The sequence below is a fragment of the Podarcis cretensis genome (assembly GCF_951804945.1).
Source record: "Podarcis cretensis genome assembly, chromosome: 5".
In the NCBI taxonomy this organism is placed as follows: domain Eukaryota; kingdom Metazoa; phylum Chordata; class Lepidosauria; order Squamata; family Lacertidae; genus Podarcis; species Podarcis cretensis.
Window position 1 is genome coordinate 39,461,782 of NC_137174.1, and position 17,513 is coordinate 39,479,294.

Below are 17,513 nucleotides of genomic sequence, written 5' to 3' on the forward strand. Positions count from 1 at the left end.
AAAAGCAGCTTAAGCCATTTGTGGACCACAGATGAAGTAATACACTTGTAGTACACTTTCCCCACCTTATGTAAATACTAGCAGCCATCAGCAATGTTGTTCACTCAAACTGTTTTGAGCCACCCTCCATTAGCCCCAGCAAGCATAGAAAATAGTCGGGGATTATGCAATTATAGTTCGAAAAATCTGGAGGACACAAAATTGGGGAAGCCTGCACTCAACCTTAATGTTATATCTTAGGCAAGGACCAGCCTTTATATTCAACCTCTAGTCATATAGTCCCTGAGGGTGAGCAAATTTTGGTAATCCAATTGTACCAAGTGTGCATACCAAGAGAAGCATTTAAGTATTCCAGATAATGATATTGATTGTCCACAGAGGGAAGCAGTTATCAGCAGCAACCATGAGTTGGAAGGAGCATCTAAATCATCTCTGAACATTGCATATAATTGCAATGCTTCTGATTTCAGGTAAAAATTGGAAAAAAAAATATGATTTGGCAGCATTCCACTAGGTGGAGCTTTCTCCAAGTCTATTAAAACCATTCACTGCAACTTTGACAGTACTGATTAATTATCCGCAATATATGTACACACAGACTTTTAAACCCTCCCTACTTTTAGTGAAGAAGGAGAAAACTCATCAAAAAGAAAACCCCTGTGTAAGCATCGTTTCACACAAGACAAAAATTTGCTACATGTGAAAAAAGCTGTGTGTCATTCATCATAATCATCATCATCATCTTCATGCATGCAGGTTAACAAAAGCTTCCAATTCAAAATTCTGTACATCAGTTCAGGAATGACTGCTAAAACAAAGTTCTGGATCTATTGAAAAAGGAAGAGAATATACACAGTGGCAGAGTATATGCTGTCTATATGGAAGGCTCCCTGGCACCTCCTGGGAAAAAGGAACTAAGCAGGGATGGGAAAGGACCACACAAAGTTCATGGAGACCTGCTGCCGATCAGTACATACAGTACAGTAGGTACAGGTGAGCAACTAGGCAGCTTAAAATATCCATATGTGAGGTTTTCACATATGCTTACACTTCCCGTGTAGGAAACGTAGCAGTGAGCAGAGGAGGAATGACTGCTGAGAGGAGTGCAGAAAGAAGACACACCATTGTACCCCTCCATCAGCACAAGTGGATGCCTTCATCTGCCCCAGCTGCAACAAAACATGTTTCTTTTGTATTGGTCTCTGCAGCATCTCCAGCTAGAGCTGGGTGGGTTCACTGCCTGAAACCCTGGAGAGCTGCTATGAGTCAACATAGACAATACTGAGCTAGATGGACCAATAATCTGATTCAGTATAAAGAAGCATCCCTAATTCAATCAGCGTTGTATTTGGAATGAGAGAAGAATCACAAACTTCCAGCTTCATGAAAACACAGCCCCTGCCCCACACAACCACTGTGTGTATAGGCACTTATAGGCACAAGAAGGAGGTACACAGTAGTTTGCAGTGAGCACACATTTCATGGAGGGCTTTGGCTTCCTTCATGCTAGGAAGTAGTGGCACAGGTGCATTGAAAACCCAGGAAAAGCTGTACAACTATGTGAGATGGAGAAACAGTATCTAAAGTGGAATCATCTACACCAGGCATGTCCAGCTGAGATCTATGATCCAATATAAAAACTGGCAGTGATCTACCACCCAGGGATGGGGCAGGGTAGCTGAGCGCCCGACGCCTGCTTCCTCCGACGCTGGCTTCTTCTTCTGGGGGGCAGGGGGCACTCCGCCTGCTTCCCCTGATGCCAGTTGCTTCCCCTGACATGGCAGGCATACACAGCAGCAAAACATCGCCTCCTGTGAGAGGAACTTGCTGGTTGCTTCCCTGACTGGGTGCACATGTGGCGTCGCAACAGCCCCTTGGGTGCATCTCCAGCAGAGGGAAGGCCGTGATCTATGAACGTTCATCCTGCGATCAACTGATCAGTCGCGATTGACACAATGGACATGCCTGATCTACACCATAAGTGCTATAATCTGTAGCTTCTGCCAAGCAGAACTCTATTCCATCAGTGACATGATGTCGAATAAGACAAGGACTGCACCAACTAGCTAGCATTTTTCATGACGCAACAGCATATATACATTTAATAATATTTAACAAGGTATGTTTCACGTGTTAGTGGCCAGAATGGGTTAAAAACCCCTCCACATCCATGAAAGAAGAGCTGTTGCAATCTATGAACAGTGTTGGCAAAAAGAATTCCATTCTAGATTAATTGCTTTATTTGAAGTAAATAAGTTGAAAAATGCTCCAGACCGGAGTCATTAGCCTCACTTGAGCCTAGAGAAGCATGTCCTATAATAAAGTTTCTAAGGGGATTCAATCTTATTAATGAGAACGCCAAAAAACAATCTCAACATGATACAGTATCCAAACAAAGAGACAAAAATGCTCTCCATAACTGGAATTGTTAATGTTGAGTAATCAGATGGTAGGAGAGGATAATCTGAACTTGTAACAAGGTATCAGCTTTCTAAATAGCAAAAACTTCTGCAATAACTAGAAGATCTTAGCAATTCAGCTGACTCATCACCACAATAAATCTTTAAGCTAAAGTTCAATTTCTATCAAACATGTGCAGAATACATAAAGATTCTGCAAGATCATCTAACAGTTTTCTTGGGGTATTCTTAACATTGCCTCTTTCCCTGAGAGCAGGCCTTGGAGGTGGCTTGCCAGTTACCACACAACAATCTATTACACTAATCAAGCTATGAACACCCTCAGCTTCAGAACTAAACAACAGTTAGTACAACTAAATCACATCAGAACTAAACAATCTGAAAGACCATCTCTTCCCCTCCACTGTCCGCTAAGAGCATTAAGATCAACAAATGGAATCTGCATCCCCCCCCCTCACAGCCCAATGGGCTTTTTCACTGGTGGCATCAGTGTTGTAGAATTGTATCCCTGCTGAAATGCCACTGGCACTGGCGCTTGTCCAGAAGCTGTAGCTAACAATAAACCTCGGCATTCCATCACATGCAGACCATTGAAGTAAGCTCTGTTTCAACCCTGCCTAGTATCCTCAAGTAAGACTTGCCACTTTGTCAATCAATAGTTTGATTATCTGCAGAAGCTTTGGTCACTCCCTGAGTTGGCAAAGCTCATCTGATAGCAATAAAACCTCAAGCCTTTTTTGTTATCAGCACAGTCTTGAGGAATACAGATGCAACAGGAGCCTTCTGTGGTGAGAGCCAGCGTGGTGTAGTGGTTAAGAGCAGTAGTCTCGTAATCTGGGGAACCAGGTTCGCATCTCCGCTCCTCCACATGCAGCTGCTAGGTGACCTTGGGCTAGTCACACTTCTCTGAAGTCTCTCAGCCTCACTCACCTCACAGAGTGTTTGTTGTGGGGGAGGAAGGGAAAGGAGAATGTTAGCCGCTTTGAGACTCCTACGGGTAGTGATAAAGTGGGATATCAAATCCAAACTCTTCTTCTTCTGTTTCAAGTTTTCACAGATCAAAGGATTGTAGAGTTGGGAGGGACCATGAGAATCATCCAGTCTATTCCAACTCCCTGCAATGCAGAAATCTCAACTAACTCAACCATGACAGATGACCATCCAACCTCTGCTTTACAAGCTCCAATGAAGGAGAGTCCACTACCTTCTAAGGGGGTCTATCAGTCTATTCTGCTATCAAACAGAAGTATTTTTTCAATACCTGCTGAAAACTGTTCTGTTCCATCAGCTTATACAGGCAATTAAGAATACAATAATAGTTGGCTGATATCTGATGAAATTTGCTAGCCATGATCTATGACCTTCACTGACAGAAGTATACTCTTCCAAGGCAGCTAACAATAAAAATACAATAATACAAAAAAAAATACACATAGATAAAATAAAAAGACAACAGCTGCATTTACTATTAATAATATCTTATTATTTCAAATTGCCATTACCATTTTTAGTAAAGGGCAATATACAAATCTCTCAATAAAACAGCCCTATCCAAAATTACCCAACGTGAACAGCAAAAGTAGACAATAACAAAAATTGCTCTTCATGGGAAAGCCAGAAAAAGACAATCTAGTAAGCAAAGAATTCCAAAATAAATGTGTTCTGATTAATAAATCTATTCATTCTGTTAAAGCAAACCAATGTGTCCCTAAATCAAGGTATCTCACCACATTTTATTTTCCTGATGTTCTCGGCCAAGCTTCTGAATAGGCCTGTGTTATCTATATAGAGGAGTGAGGTGGACAGAGATTGGTTACTTGGCAGTTAGCTCTCTCCCCTGAAGATACTTAAAGAGCCCCACTGTTCTTTTAATTCAGCAGGTGGTGACAGCTATGAGTCTGTAAGGGAATTTTAGGCTGGCTTTAGTACTGGTGCATTATGCTGGTGCAACCCAAAACCCATTTAAATGGGCTTACCTCAGTACTCCCTGGGATGCCAGTTTAAGGGGAAAAATACTCCCTAAAGGGCCCAAGGGCATGCCACAATGTCATATAATAAAGAAGCTCCTAAGAGGGCATGGCACATTTTACCTGAAGGCAGAGACACAATTTCTCTGAAATCAAAAGCTTCAAGGAAACAAAACCCCACTCAGATAAAAACCCCTTGGCAAAACAAGTCACTATCAAATACGTTTTTTCGGAAACTGCCTTATACCAGGTCAGACTATTTGTCTGAATAGACTTCTGTCTGAGGACTTATTTGCAGATAATAAGATGCAACAGCTTATATAGAGAAAGCAGAGTCTAACAGGATGTTCCAAACAGAGACAACTAACACTGATTCAAGTGCCTGAGCTATTTGCATTTTGCACCACAAAATAGGAAGTGTGGTATGGAAAGGCATCACTCATACTGGAATTTCTGGCTAGGAGAGAGAACAGTCATATTTGTTAAAAGGAGGGCCGCTCCAAGAGTGGTCCATTTGCTCCACTGCAGCACCCTATCACTGCAGGTGCCCTATCACTGGGTGGGTGTGTGAAAAAGACCTAGTGCAGTTGGCACAGATTTTCTTTTTAAGACTGTTTTGGATAATCCTGAGTTATGAAGGTATAGGAAGGGTTGTAACCAGGATATTCAGGCATATATATCCATTACTATTTTTCCCGACCGACAAAGGCACCTACATTGAATAAATAGTCAAATATCTTTGCTATGGCTTTGAAAAGCACATAAAAGCCATTCTGGAAGTCACTCTTGGCAGGAAGTCAGGGTACAAATATAATAAACCAAACAACAGTAGCTATGACAACATCATTAGAAAAGGTGAGCAAGCTGCTGGTCATTGATAGCTGTGTATTAGTTCAAGGATGAGAGGCAGCATACAGCTGATTACTAACTGCTGAGGATCATGAGCAGGAGAACGCAACTGAGCTCATGGTCTGCTCTTGGGCTTCCCGTGGCATTGCCAGCCTCTGAGAGAAATGGTGCTGGATCAGGTAGGCTTGTGGTCTGACGCAGCAGGGCTCTTATTGATGTTCTCAGCTAACCAAAAATGCAAGGTTTAAAACGCTCTTTGGACAGGCAAGTTTCTGTTTGCCACTAAGTTTATTTTGGCCTCAAAGTAGTGAACTAAAATGCAATCCATTAAATGCACCATAAAAACAATCCATGTTCATTTTGAAATACTTTGTCAGTTAACTCACCACATAAGAATAAAATGAATAAAGCTCCTCTTGAAAGAGCAAAGCATTCACTAGAATCAAAATCTCGAAAGTTACAAGAGGTAGGTTTTTGTGAGCTTTATGGTTGCACGTAAAATCTCGAAGGTAATTGTTTTATTATATTTTGACCCCTCATTTTCTCCAAAGAGCCTAGGGTGGTATGCATGCTTTTCTTCCCTCTCTCCATCTCCATCATTATATCTGTCAGGGGACTGCTATCGGAACAGGGGAGGGGGGCAGGTGAATGCAGAGAGCCTCTGATGCTGCTGAGGAGCAGCTCCTCGTCCAGCGGTGAGGGAAGCCACACCTCCAGTGGAGCAGAGGGGGAAGGGGGTAGCCAGGCGAGGGGAGGGCTTGAAGATGTGACTGAGAGCCCAAGAGCCTCACCTAGCCCAGCTGGCCAGGAAACAGACATGCCATTTCCGTCACCCAGCTTGCGCAGAGGGATGAAATGTAAGGAGGGGAGGCGGAGATTTGGGGTGTCTAAGTTTTTATGTTGGGGGAGAAACTGGAAGGGGCCACTCCCGGAATCTGCAAGTGACTAAGACGGACATGAACTCAAGGGATTCTGCACTGTAAATAGTTTTTCACCAATAAAACCTGTAAAAGACAGGTCGGAGTCCTGCCTGGTTACTCGCGAGCAACAACTTCCAAACCTGACAATATCCCAACCACCCTGAAAAGTAGGTGAGGTAAAAGAGATCACAGCTGGTTTGAAGTCACATAATAAGTGTATAGCCAAATGTGGATCCCACCTCCAACACTCCAACCATAATACCTAACTGAGTGATTGATTCAATTTATTTATTATATTCCTATGCCGCTTTTCATTCAAATGGCTCCCAAAGTGGCTTACAAACAATAAACAAAAATAACATGATAAAACAAAATAGAACATCACAAACAGAGCATAGATCATATAGCGTAATTAACAAATCATCAGTGAAACAATTACAATCTATAAAATGGTTAACAAATCTACAGCTAAAAAACAACAACTAAACATCATGAGTTTGACCAAACTGTGGGAGGCAGTGGAAGACAGGAGTGCTTGGCATGCTCTTGTCCATGGGGTCACGAGGAGTCAGACACGACTAAACAACAAACATCACAATTAAAGCAAAAGTCATATTATATGATTAACAAATCAATAAATTGATTTATAATCAATAAAAGAGTATTAACAACATTAACAAAATTGCAACCAAAAAATAAGATAAGCATTGTTTAGTTCAGACACACTTCTCCACACCCCCATAACCTTTCACTCTATTCAGATCATTAAAATGCAGACACACATAATGCCGTGGCAACAACTGCCTTCTGAAGGTTCCTTGGGCTGGAAGTGGGGCTAACCACTGTCTGATGGCAAACAGTGTCTCTCTCTCCTCATAGCTCTTCCTCTGGAAAGAGATTCCTTATGAAGGCTCCTAGGGCTTGAGGGTGGGGCAAGGCAGGTGGAAAAAGCCATTACCTGCTGGCCAACACAGAGTCTCTTTCCCTTATGGCTTAAAATGTCAATTTTAATACTCTGGGATTTTCGCTACAATATTCTGTTGTTCTAATCTCATTTATGAAGGCAGGAAGGGCCACATATATAGAAAAGTTGTGGGAAATTCAACAAGTAAGGAGCTTGAGAGCCTTTCCACTTTCTCTAGCTCTGTTTCCATGGAAAACAGCTATCTTTCTTGCACAGGAGTCTTGAAAATGCAGTCATCAAGCAGAGAGTGTCTCAGTAAGATTTTACACATCTTATACGAGTAATATATAAAGAATTGTAGTCTCTATTCAGCTTTAATAAAACACTCCATTTATCACATTCCATAAAACACACCTCAGCAAGGTCCATAGAGCAACAAAGCCATATCGGAAAAGGGAATTAGGAGTTATCCTGGCCAATTGCCCATTTCAAATTTATTTAGTAAAACATAGTAAATTTTGTGCTATAGCAGCTGCATCACTAATTCAGGACAAAGTAGTGTTGATTATAACACAGTTACAGAAACAGTAGGAACGAGAAAGAAACTAAAGAAAAGATTGCAAATTCACATTCAAATTATAAATTCCCTATCTTATACAAAAGCTAAAATACATTCATAAACTAGGTTAGATGGAATAGCAGAAAATTATATTTTACTTATTTCTTTATTGATTGATAAATCACTTCGTCATCAACACTTCTAAGCAATGTACCAAAAAAACCAAACAAACTGATATGATGAATAAGAACAATAAAATTCACAACAAAACTAAACACTACCATAAAATGCCTGCTGAAATATGGAAGTCTTGGTCACATGCCTGAAGTTCCAATCTCAGTTGGAAGAGAGTTCCATCAGTTTGGGCAGTAACACTGAATGCATGACTTCTAGTAGTTACAAACTATGTGGCTGAGCCATGGGGATCACCAGCAGAGACTCCCCTGAAATATCACAGTGACTGGACAGTGATATAGGGAATCAGCTGGTCCCTAATAAATCATGGAGCCAAGTTGCAAATTAACAAGGGCTTTGAAAATTAATACCAGAACCTTGAAGCTGGTCCAGTTACACATGAGCAGCCAGTGCAAGTTTTAAAGCACCACTGTTATATGGTAGTCTCTCCCCATTGACTGACCAGCTGGCTCTTCCAAGGATAGCTGCACACAGAGATTGTGTCCTCCCTAAAAGAGGGTGCGTGTTGCGGTGAGACCTGGAGGCTGACCTCCTGTGTTGTGGGTGGGTTGGGTTGGTTTGCCACAACACCTGATTGGTAGGTCCCTCAGTGTTGGATTCAATCTGACCAATGGGGCACAGTCCAAACAGATCGAGGGACCTATTTACACCCATGCACATGGCCCAGAGCTTCCTCTTTAGGCTCGTGCATTCGGAACACCCACCCACCTCTCCCTAATTTTAGTGATTTGTGCGATTGACCTTGCTATGCCGTCGTGTGTCATCTGTCGTTGGGACAGGGGCACAGTAGGAATTTCCCCACTTGGCCGATTGGCTGTTGCCATTTGGGTTTCGCCATAGCAAATCATCACAGCTTGTAAGGTTGCGGATAGACACTGGTTCAGGTGATAGGGATGGGAGAAAGGTCTCACCATCCTTATGTGAAGTGTATTCCGTTAAAGGAATCCAGGGACTCAACTGGTTTGGTCAACCCCTGAGAGGGGGTTGGGCCCATACCTGAGTCCAGGGGGGCAGCTGCATGGTGAACAGAGTCTGTTCCCGGCTTTTCACCTTCCCAGGTGTTCACCTTTGGCTGACCTATGCTGGTGCCCTGGGTCAGCGCTGCCTGCAAGAGTGCAGGGAGCTACTTGAACCAGAGCCTATGCAACCACTCGCTTTCTGTAATCAATAAAGTTGTGGCCTAAATTCTGCCAAAAACCAAAACTAAAATTTGAGTCATGTGTGAATTTATTTAAGGGGGAGGGCGATGGGTCTGAACACGCAACACATTGCAATAATCAAGTCTTGAGATTGCCAGTGCGTAAATTACCACAGCTATGTTATCCCTGTCCAAAAAAGGCCAAAGTTGGCACACCAGCCTTGGTCGAAAAAAGCACTCCTAGCCAGAGAAACTACTTGAGCCTCAAAAGCCACAAACAGACTGAGAAGCAGGAGCAGAGACACAGTTTCCCTGTCTTACTCTCAATATACCATAGGTCACCCATCAGGGCCATCAGGGCTGATTCAGTCTCAAAACAATGCCTGAAGACAGACTGAAACTGCTCCAGATAGTTTGTATCGTCCGGGAACTCCTGCAAATTCTCCACCATCACTCTCTTCACCACCTTGCCCAAAAAAGAGCGCTGGTGATAAGAACTGGAGGCAAAGGTTCCAAATGAATAAAAATAGAGGTGAGCTCAAGTAAAGTAGAGGTAAGTTTAGGAATAGGGGAGCAGCAATAGAGAGACAACAGATTTCAAGACCAACATTCTTCATTTGTGAATAGTCCACTGCTGTGTTTAAATGATGCTACTATAAATATCTTCAGTAATCTTCTTTCTGTATACATCCCATTGAGTCAAGAAGCACCAAAAAGGAATGGAGGTCTATCCCAAAGGTCAATTAAGCATGTGAAATTTAAAGCAGTGTAAAGCTTTAAATGGCCTCCATACAAGAACTTAACACAGAACATTTCATATGTAGAAAACAGGGGGATACATATTGGTAATCTACAATATCTGTTTGAATGGCAGCTTTGTAACATGGACAAATGCCTGTTTGAGGCTGAGCTGACACTAGCAATGCTTGTTAGCCCCAGCAGAAACCTACTGTGGCAGTGCATAAAATGAATCTATTAAATAATTCTCAAATGGGAATTTTTGTTGCAAGCCTTATTTAAAATTCACTATCATCTCTTTCCAGCATAGCGCAATACTGGAGAAAAAATGAAGATGAAATCCCACTGGGGAAATGAAAGGTTCCACATTTGGCACCTAAAGATGAACATGGGGTTTTTTGTTTCTTTGGAAAACAGCTAAACAGCTCACTATAGTGCTCAATATTAGTTTTATACTAAATCTATATTTTCTCATGAATGTGCTGAGCAAGACTAGAGCCTTCTCCACTGAAGTAAAAGGGCAATATTAAAAAGAAAGAAAGAAAGCTTAAGGCTAGATAAATAAGTAAGTCACAAATGTTGAAACAAGCTAGCAACAACAACAAAAAACCCCTGCTAAATTAAATGCAGTTTTCAGCTCTTTAATTAAACACTGCTACTAATAAACAATAGTACAGTATACTGAGAGTGTATTAAAAGCTGAACAGTTTTAAGAGAGTAACTGGGAAACTTTTCTGTGCACGTCTTATTGACGTGTGAATATTTATTTCTTCTCTGTCTCATTTTAATGTAAAGTGCAGAGCTTCATTTGAGTCATAGCTCTAGGATCTCTTAACAGCAAGACTCGCCTCTAGAATAAAGGTAGTAGTACTAGTGACTACAAAAATTTGCAGACTTAGTCCTGTCTCCCCTTCCGTGTATACCCACACAAAAAATCATAGAAACCACAACCTGCAGCTACTTGTTCTTGAGCATGTCAGTTCTTGGTGTATCTGTTGTGTTTTAAAAGGTTGTTGGTTGCTTTGAGGGCTTAAGCCAAAAAGTGATGCATAAATGTTCTAAATAAATAAATACATTTGCGGATGTAATATGCAAGGCAATCCTATGGGATCCATCTCATGCACAAATGAGGCCTTGGCATGTTCTAAATGCTTAGCATAGATTTTTTTTAAACATGCCTGTTCAAATGCCATGTCAACATTTTCCCTAAAACAGCAGGTCACCTGGCCAGCTTCCTCACATTTTGGCTACACTAGAAACCTGAATACAGCTTGAAGTGCACAATATCCAAGCACAGGATCCAGGAACGGAAAAATTGAAATACTCTACAACTCCTTTAACAGAGATATGCTAGGTATCAGTACAATGCATGAACTGTAAGTCAAGGCCAGCCTTGCGGGCATTAAAAAAAGAAGAAGCCTAAGATTGATTGAAAAACTTGCAGATTTGAAAAGATCCAGCAACACTTCAGTGACAACACTTGGAGTGCTTTTCCCAGCCACCTCATTTTAACATCTCTGTCCTCAAGGTATATATAGCAGAGATGCCAGGAGTGTCTCAGAAATGATTTGTAGCTAGAAAGTGTTGATATTTACCTTCTTGCTTGGTTAATGTTTCTTTGACGTTAATATAAACATTTGTGTATAGTGATATGCCTCTACAGAAAATTCATGAGGAACATGAATGCAAAAATCAGCAGAAACAAGGGAGGAGACAGGATGGGAAAGAAATCAGTTGGAGAGACAGATCAGTCAAAGAAAAGCGAGTAATTAAGGTACGTAAGGAGTTCAGTGTGAATGTAAAACAAGACAGGGAGCTGCGGTTTCAAAGTTTTCGATGATGGCAATATTGATGATTACAGCCGCCCTTTCCCTTGGTCTTAAAGCTTTTTGCACAATGATAGAAGTTTGGACCAGAGAATTTTCTGAGCAGAATTTAAACTGCATGGGCAGGTCTGACTGGTTAAAGCAAAGTGCAATTTACACAGAATTATGTCTATCATTTTAAAATGTCTATTTTATGACTGCTAAGATACACCTAAAAGATGGGGGTGGGGGAGGCTGGAAAATTTCAATACTGAATATTTTGCTGTTGACACACATTTCCAGTGAGAAGGGGCAGGATACGTGCCCTGCACTGCTTCTTGCCCTTCCTTCCCTATACCTAACAAACCAGAAAATAGCAGAATTTCTTTTGCATATCTGCTTGCTTTGCCTAATTTATAGTTTGCAAAATTTACTTTTGCACCCGCCAGTACCTTGCCTGTTACTAGCTAACACAATGTTCAGAACACAGGCTTCATAAACTTAAGACATCTGCTGCATCGAACCAAAGGCAAACTTGGCCCTCCAGATGTTTTGGGACTACACCTCCCATCATCCCTAGCTAACAGGACCAGGGGTCAGGGATGATAGGAATTGTAGTCTCAAAACACCTGGAGGGCTGAGTTTGCCTATGCCTGATCTAGTCTGACACCTGGCTTCCTACGGTAGCTAACCAGATGCCCCTGGGAAACTCCAAAGCATGGTGTGGGCAACAGCTATCTCTCCTGTTGTTTGTCCCTAGCAAAGTGGTTCCAAACCTGGAGGGAACATAGAGCCATCATGGCTAGTAGCCATTCAGAGCCATTCAACTGTGAATACATTTGGCTTGCCTGGACTTTCTGACCAGAACATCTTTAAGGTTTATGTGCTAAGGAAAGTGTTCTAATTTTAAGTGCCCAATATTAAATGCACCCTGATGTGATTAAAAAAAGCATAAAAGCACATTTAGATTTGCATTTGTAATGACCTAGATACATCAGAAAAGCCTAAAACACTGAAGCAGCGATCAGTGGTTTATCCAGTTTGAGAAACTGTAGCCAAGCCTTCCAATTCTAGGTTAGCTGCATTACCTACAGAAAATATTTCACCACAACAGCACAACATTCAGTGGAAATTATTTATTTATGCCCCATCCTATCCTGTTGGTTCCAGCAGACATATAAAAATTCACTGAAGTAGAAAGCCCTTTGGGGCCATGATAATCTAAGTAATGGGCATTAGATGGGTTGAGGAAACTAAGTAGGTCAAAGTGAAAACAGAAAATATTTTCTTGTCCTTATCACTCCTCTCCCAAAATACAACTATCCCATGATGTACACTTCATCATCACTTGATCAATCAATGACTTAAAGTGATGTGCATGAACCAAGCCTCAGTGTTTTAAGTAACACTGGAGAACACCAAAGCTCTCTCTGGGTTATGAGAGCTGCGATGGCTCATTCAAACATGCCAGTCACCACATGGTGAGCATACATTTGTGAAACCACTCTCTGTGTGCTTTCTCTTGCATGTGCACACATAGCTCCTTTGCAATCATTCCTAACACTATAACTTATAAATCTCACTAACAGTTTGCCTCAATGCATATTAGACAAGAGGAAGTGTTTCCTGTTAGAGTTGCCACACACCCTGCATTGAAAACATGATCAATGAAAGCAGGAACAAAACACAAAGGTTAATTTTTTTATGACTTGTCTGCATGCCCAAACTAGGTTGTGTGCTGGTTGATCTTCCACAAAATACCTCCCTACTGTATCTTAAGCACTGTATTATTGCAGCAAGTTCTGTGGTGACTTTAGGATACAGATGAGCCACACCCTGCATCCTCTTTCCAGAGAATACTTTACTACCCAGAAGTTTTAGGTTATGCCTCCTTGGACAAAGGGGAATCTACTCAGCACCAGGGCCAATATGAGATTTGAAGCTCCCCACTATTCAGCCCCCCCCCAATGAAGATAGGGGTGACAGAAGCTACTTCACATGCTACTTCTCCACTGAACATCAGACTGTGCGTCACTGCATGTCCCCAGTACTGCCTGAAGCCCACTCACCCCTTTAGCTTACTGGGCTAGGCAGAGTCTGAATTAGACAAAATGTCACCTAAAGGGCAAGTGATCCATACTGAGCAAACACAATATTAAAAAATAATAATAACCAAATCTATATACTCATATTTTTCATTGAATATCTAGGGGAGTAAGCAGAATTAGCCTTTTAAGGTCACCGCAAAGCAAGCTCACCGACAAAGACCTTGCGGGGTGAGGTAAGGTTTTGTAGATGCTTGAGCTTTTAAAAATGAAAGCAAACGTCAGTGTTTAGCAGTCGACAACATGGCATGGTTTGTATTTATATTAAAGCCTCAAAAGGCAGCACAATTAAATTTGTCAGTTCTGCTGTTAACAATAGTAACGGGGAGTTTTCATAACTAGCTCCCTGTTGAGCCATTCAAATATATAGCAGATTTACAACACCAATTATTTTAACAACATTTCTAATGTATTTCAATTGTGCGAACGCAAGCGATGTTCACGGCAATGACTACACAACAACTTCCTGCACAGGACCTCTATGTAAAATAATAGCACGGTGTTTGAAGTAGCTATGCCTGTTATATATTCCTCTTCCATTATTGCTATTCACAGCCACTGAAGCGACTATCCATTTCAGTTAATACAAAACAAAGCAACACATTGTATTGGCTAAGATGCCATTATTTGATTATTCTGTTTAAGGAGACTAGAACAGGTCTGCACATTAGTGGCGCTAGATCAATGTGCAGTAGAAGCAGAGGCAGCAGCTGTAGAATGAGTGTGCACAATGGCACCACCACTAGTCATATCAGCTCTCATTCCACTGTGATGGTGCCACAGCGATTAGAAAAAGATCTTGCCAGTGTAGGAGTGTCAGTGGCACTAATAAGTCAAGGTCTGCTGCTGAAATTTTGGCACCACATAAAACACTAGGCTAGTACACACCTATATTTCCACATTCTCAGTCGATGGCGCAGCAACTTTAAATAATTGAACCACTACTTAGGATAACTTGGAACCCTAATTTAACGAGGAATTCTTCAGTGCTTGGTGAGGCATTGGGCAGATGCAGGCATTACTCACATCTTTTGTACACAAAAGTTTCACTATTCTTCTTCCCCACCCTTTTTTTACTACTCAGAATCTGTTTATGTCGATGCATGTATACATTTCAAAAATACTACACATTATTCTGTACTTCTGTAAAGCAGAACATGAGCACACTGTTGCACATTAAATAAAGGGTTCTTAGTTTGGTGAATATGTAAAGAAAGCCTGAATAACCAGAGACAAACCATATTCCTTTTTCTACATGTATGGAAACTATATTAAAGTTCACCCATTTCAATCAAGATGACAGACTGAACCTTTCAAAACTGCACCTATTTTAATGACTGATTTCAAAACTTTGGTTTCCTATTATTCCCAAGCAATACTAGTTTAAGGCTTTTGTCTCCTTGATCAATACACTGTGGAGGGAAATATGAAATATTAATGTCCCTTTCCGTATATAAGACAACCAAATTAGATGTTACATTTAATGCATGAATGGCATCAATGGAAACTTCCTTCCCCTGGGTCTAATAAGGCCAGTGGAGGTGGGAAGCGGGGGGTGGGGGAGGAGGTACTGTGAGGTCCTTAAATCCTTCTGCCCTAAACTACTCCGGTATTATTTGGAGGTGGAAACAATTGTTTCCCTATCTGGGAGATATGCTATCTGGTGGTAGTACTCCTACATTCAGCTGTTGCTGCTGAAACAGGTATCTTCAGCAGGCAGGGGTGCTTTTTACAAAATGTTGGTATGACAGCTGCAAAAATATCATAGCCACACAGTGGCTCACACATTGGTAACTTCAAGACTGAATTACTTACTGCAATGATTTCCATTTGGAGCTACTTGTAAAATTGGCCCAGAAGCAGTAGCCAGTGCAGAACATGGCAGCACACCTCCTGATACGTACAGTTTATCATCAGCATAAAATATTTTTACTTAGTCTCTACTGGCTACTACTACTACTAATTTTATTATTTATACCCCGTCCATCCTGCCGGGTCTCCCCAGCCAATCTCTACTGGCTAGTAATATGCAAATTTAAGGTATGTAAAGCCATAAACAACATGAGCCTAGTTTACTTGCCCTATATATTCCTGCTCAACCACTACAAACAGCAGCAGTGACACTTTTGACAGTGCTTCACAATGATACTGACTCAAGGAGTACCAGGAGCTTTCAGTGTGGCAGTACTATTGTTCTGGAGCTCCTTCCCTATGAATACTATGCAAGCGCCCTCTGTATAACCTTCTGTATAAATCTCAGCAGGGATTTGAATGGGCTTTTCACAAAGACCTGAGCTTAATCTAAGAATCATTACATAACAAAGGACACAGGTAATGAGTTCTCACATGTCATCCTGAGTCATATCAGCTAGGCATCCCGCTTAAGGGCTACAGCAAAGTTACAAGGGTGTCTCTACCTGACACATCTTATTTTGAATATAGTGATCTTGTCTTGACTGAAAGGGACAAGCTTGAGTCTCCTCAGTAAATGCACAAAGGGCACTTGGTTTAATCAAGACAGGATATGCTTGCCTGGCTGGGATTTATTTACTCTCAGTAGGATTCATGGCCAGACTATAGGCATTGTTTGTGTAGGAAGTGGCAAGGAGTTCTGGGGATCAATTGGGTGTGTGCAATCTCCTGTCTGTGACGGCGTGGTTTTGCACCATAATGGCTCACTCTCTCTGTTTAGCAAATGATCCTTGCTCAGAATAAAGCTGGTAACCTAGTCCAGGGGTAGCCAACTCCCAAGAGACTGCGATCTACTCACAGAATTAAAAACTGGCAGTGATCTACCCCCTTTTGGCATTCAGGTCAAAGTTGTTGAGCTTTTTTTAGACAGCCCTGGGTTTTGGGGGGTCAAAGTTGTTGAACTTTTTTATGGAGGGGGAAAGCCCTGATTTTGGAGAGTTCACACCTAACTTCAAGGGAGATAGGGGAATAGCCACTCACTAGCAGATCGCTGGGAAAACAAACAGCCTTGCTGAGTAAACTCCATCTTCCAATCTGCAGCTGGTGCAACAATGGAGAGCAGAGTGATGGGGGGGGGCAGATTATATTTTACCTATGCTAAGGAAAGGCAGCCAGTGACTGACCGCAATCTAATCTACCAGTGGATCGCGATCAACGTGTTGGATATCCCTGCCCTAGTCTAAGGCCATGGTTCTCAAAGGCTGTGCTGCACCACACTGATGTGACAGGAGAGGATGGCAAGTGTGGTGGGAAGATTCAAGGACAAATAAACACTTAAAATATTTCAGTGCAGTATAGTATCAAAAATTGTTTTTCATATGCAGAATATGGATAGATATCTTCAAAATGAGAGCAAGAGCTTCAAGTGATACTGAGGACAGTCACGGCTGTGATCCAGAATAGCTGTTCAAACAGAGTTCTCCATGGCATATTGTTGTGAACAAGGATTGGTTTCAGGGCATGGACACAGTTACAGCTGAAAAAGAGCTACTCAGTGCAGAAAACTGGGTTCATTTACCTTCCTTAACCCTCAATAAATGCATCATTTCTATTTTAACTATGTATTTTGTTGCTGTAAACTAAAAAAAACCCCAAACCTCAGAATTCATATAACTAGCCATGTTGGTTTTGTTTGATGTCCGTGCTGCAACCATCCCTAGTGTACGACCCAAAATTCTGACTTGAGTTATGACTTACTGTATTATGTAGCAAGTGTTCTTCCTAGTGTAACCACCCTTAATTGTATCACCATAATAACACTATGAAGTAATCACAATGATACCACTTTACAGATTTGGAATGATAATAACTTGCCCAAGACTACCGTATTTTTCGCACCATAGGATGCACCGGACAATAGGACGCACCTTGTTTTAGAGGGGGGAGAACAAGAAAAAAAATTCTCCCCCTCTCTGCCCAGCGCCCCTTCAGCGAAGCGGCA

The 17,513-nt window shown here is 41.6% G+C and overlaps 1 protein-coding gene across 8 annotated transcripts in view; it reads right to left on the reverse strand.

Moving 5' to 3' along the window:
* The window catches only part of KNDC1 (kinase non-catalytic C-lobe domain containing 1), a 79,957-nt gene that overhangs the window by 50,370 nt on the left and 12,074 nt on the right, over nt 1-17,513 (reverse strand). The gene's annotated exons all lie outside the window — the stretch shown is intronic.